This window comes from Pipra filicauda, unplaced genomic scaffold, assembly GCF_003945595.2.
Source record: "Pipra filicauda isolate LSUMZ 115617 unplaced genomic scaffold, ASM394559v2 scaffold83_size3615187_pilon, whole genome shotgun sequence".
In the NCBI taxonomy this organism is placed as follows: Eukaryota; Metazoa; Chordata; class Aves; order Passeriformes; family Pipridae; genus Pipra; species Pipra filicauda.
Window position 1 is genome coordinate 1,898,605 of NW_024105020.1, and position 3,946 is coordinate 1,902,550.

Genomic DNA, 3,946 nt, shown 5'->3' on the forward strand with positions numbered 1-3,946 from the left:
CTTGAGAGAACCTCAAAACATGAAATGGTGATGGCATGTAAAGTGACAAAAGGAGCTTCGTGAAGAAATGCTGTCTTAAATCACCTGTTCTCATTTCATGCTTCCTTCACCCAAGGAATAGCTACCATAGAAGTCCTTGAAAGTGTGTAGAAATTTATCAAAAATATGACCTGCAGATTTTTGAATGGAATTTTCCAGACCAAAAAAAGGGGAGGTGATAGTAGTTTGCTTAATTGGGATTTACATTATTATTTATATGCGAATACCAGTTTTTCTTTAAACTGACGAATGTCTCAAGTGATATTGGTCATCACATGGTGTTATTTGTGAAAGCTTTTAACCCAAAGAGTGTTATTTGAAATATAATAAAATCATAGTTCCTTAAGACTGTGGAGTCTGATCTTGCTTCAGATCAAGCAAAAAATAAAAATACCATTTATTTGTTGTGCTTTAATCATTACATCAAACAAGCATTTCATAGAAGGTCTTGATAAGCTCTTATGAATTCATTAAGCATTTCAACTAGCTGATGTGTAATTTCTAAGTGTTCTCTTTTTTAGTTATTTCTGTAGCTTCCCCAAAAAACCTTGTTGTGCAACATGTTTAAAACTCTAACTGTGGTTTTGCAATATTTAAGAGATGTATTTAGTCATTTCTGTATACTTGCTGAAAAAAGGAAAACAAAGTTGAAAAGTTGGGTTCTCACTTTTTGCTAATTTGTGCAAAAGTAATGCATGTACAGCATTTAAGTACAGCTAGTTTGAACTGCTGTTCTTATTTAACCAAAGAATGCTCCGTTTCTGATGAAATTTTCATCACTTCAGTGGATGAAATGCAACCTGTCTCATTTCTGGATATGTATTGTCATTTGCAATGTATTTTGATTTCTAAAAATATTGAAAGTTGTTAACAAAATGCCCATGGAGAAAAAATACAAATAAAACAAATTTAAAAGTGGAAACTGTATTAGAATATTTTTCAGTACATCATTAGCCAGAGTAACTGACCTTCTGCTAACAACCGTTATAATTTCTATCTGACCTGAACATCTACTTTTTTCCCCCAAGTTTTCCTGAACCAAGCTAATTTCTCTCAAAATATTTATGGGAACTGAGACTCAGATCTGCCTTTTCTCTAGTGAAAAAAGCCTAGCCAAGCACCTTTTATCATTCCTTCATCATCTCTTTACCGTGAGCTTTCACTGTGACAGTTAAATGTAACTTTTGAAGTTCTCTCTTCTTTTCTGCATGTAGGGACTGAGCTCTCATCTCTCGGGTGTGCATTAATGGTGTTTTGGAAGTTTCCTCAGTGCTATTTCTTCCCTTGCCAGCCTTGCTCTTACAAGTTCTTGTTACAGCTTGCTCTCTGCCATCCAATTTCCTCTGCCCATATTTTCTCAAAGCCAAGGATGACAATTTACCTTTTCATCTTGCTTTTCTGCACCATCTCCTTCCAACAAAATTCAGCCTCTCATACTAAAATTCCCATTTAATATCCAATAAAGGTTATAGAACAGAATAAAATAGAATAGCAACATATGTTAGAATAGAATAACAGCCTGTGTTACCTATTCACACCTTAAGACTTTCTCTTGCTCCTGGTTGGACTACATTCACTGTGAGAACCATGACAACAGTTCCCTAACCTGTACAAATCACAGTCAACATCAAATTCCTATTTCCAGTAACTCATATTTTTAAAAGATCATTTCCTGCAGCTGTTCTTTTCCTTTTTAATTACTCTTTTCACTTTTGTGTCATTTCCAGAGTGAAGTCTGTTCTGATTATACCAAGTGTCTTTCACTTACTTACAAAAAAATCTAATTTGAACATTTTTGGAATCACTAAAGTACTGTTACTTTTTTTTTAATCTGTTTTTTTTTGCCAAGCAAAATTTGAATTTGTGCTTCTTCTGAATTGCCTGTTACTTGTAGTACTTCAGTGCAGCTCACCTTTTACTTGCCTCTTCTCTGCTACCACCTCCACACACCCTCTCCCTTCTAACATTCTGTTATATGCTCCTCAGTTTCCTTATCCTCTTTTCCCTATTTTTTTTGTTAACTCTAGTTTTACTGTGTTCTTCCTTCAACTTCCAACTTCTCCACAGCTCCTTCCACATTACTCTGTCTGCTCAGTCTTGTCTGTTGTCTTGATTTTGCCACTTTAAACTTGTTTTCACAATGCTCAGTGCCTTTGGAGAGAGTCCTAACATTGCCAAGTGTTATTTTGGTAGAACGCTAAAGAGTTGCTTTAAGGAATACATTGAGTTTGAAGGTGTTTGTTAGTTTGTTTGTTTAAACACTTACTCTGGAACAGAAATGGGAACATATTGTTCTTGATGTTGACACAGAATAGGGCAGTTCACTGAGCTCATGGCTTTTGCTGACAATATCTTCTGCACAAACTATTCCAGGCTCTACTAGACCCTATCTGCCTCAGCAGCCCCAACATATAATCATGATTAGGAAGGACATTGACAAAGTTTGACAATGTTGTTTGACAGCATAGGTAACAGTATAGAATCACACAGTTGTTGACTTCCGAAGGAAAACGCGTATATGAGACTATTTAAAAAAGGCTCATGAAAACAAGCAATTTATTTCAGAAGCTGGGAAAAGGTGCAGATGTCTTCTGTGAAAGAATAGGTAAGACTTTAAATGTATTTATTTAAGAAGAGATATATGTCAAATACTTCTAATGGAAAATGAATCCATAGAATGATCATGTTTTTTCAGTACCTTCATTTTTTATTTAAATACGTTTTCCTCCAGACACAGTACTGACTCTTTCACCATTTTCATCCTTCTGAAGTGAGCTCCCCTCAGCACAACAGCACAGGTACCATTTATATCTGAATGTGCATAGCTCCGACCCCTTTCCCCTGCATGGCTGTGCACCGCTCTGTTCCTGGCTTCTGACCACTCCTTCTTTCTGTCTGTCCTTGCTTCTGGCGCTTCAGCCTCCTTCCACTCCTCAGGAGGTCATACTTCACCCTCAAATGAGGGCGAGGTGTGCCCTGGAGTGTTCAGTAGTGACTCATTTAACTTCACACATATGTCACTGCTCAGGCTGATAGACAGGACTCGGGACTGACGCCCATCCCAGGGTCCAAGGCCAAGCAGCCCCAAGTTGGCTGCAGCGGACACTCTCTGTGCAGGAGGCGCTTCAGGCACTGGTTTCGCGCAGGGGGCTGAGCTGCGCCCCCAGACCAGCCCCAGTCTGACCGGGAGCAATGGCATCTTCTTGTATCAGGACCAGTGTGGCCAGCAGGACCAGGAAAGTGATTCTCCCCCTGTACTCGGCACTGATGAGACTGCGTCTCAAGTACTGTGTACGGTTCCAGGCTCCTCTATTCAGGAGGGACATTGAAGGTGGCTGGAGAGTGTCCAAAGAAGGGCAACAAAGCTGGTGAAGGGTTTGGAACACAAGTCTTATGAGGAGTGGCTGAGGGAGCTGGGGTTGTTTAGCCTGGAGAAAAGGAGGCTCAGGGGAGACCTTATCACTTATCTCTACAGCCAGGTGGGGGGCAGCCTCTTCTACGAGGCAACCAGTGACAGGACAAGAGGAACATGGCCTCAAGCTGTGCCAGGCGAGGTTTAGGTTGGACAATAGGAGGATAGGAGTAATTGCTCCACAGAAAGCGTGATTAAGCATCAGAATGGGCTACCCAGGGAACCGGTGGAGTCACCGTCTCTGGAGTTGTTTAGGGAAAGAATGGACGTGGCACTTAGTGCCATGGTCTGGTTGACAGGGTGGTTCGGTCATAGATTGGAGTCGATGATCTCGAAGGTCTTTTCCAAGGTAATCGACTCTCTGGGTGTCGCAACGCCCCGGCCGCCTCAGTCCCCACGCCGCGCTCGCCCGCCCGGCCCGGCCCCCCCCGCTCTCCCGTCATGCCGCGGGGCGGGGCGGCCCGGCCCCCTGCTCGCCATCAGCCGCGGTGGCGG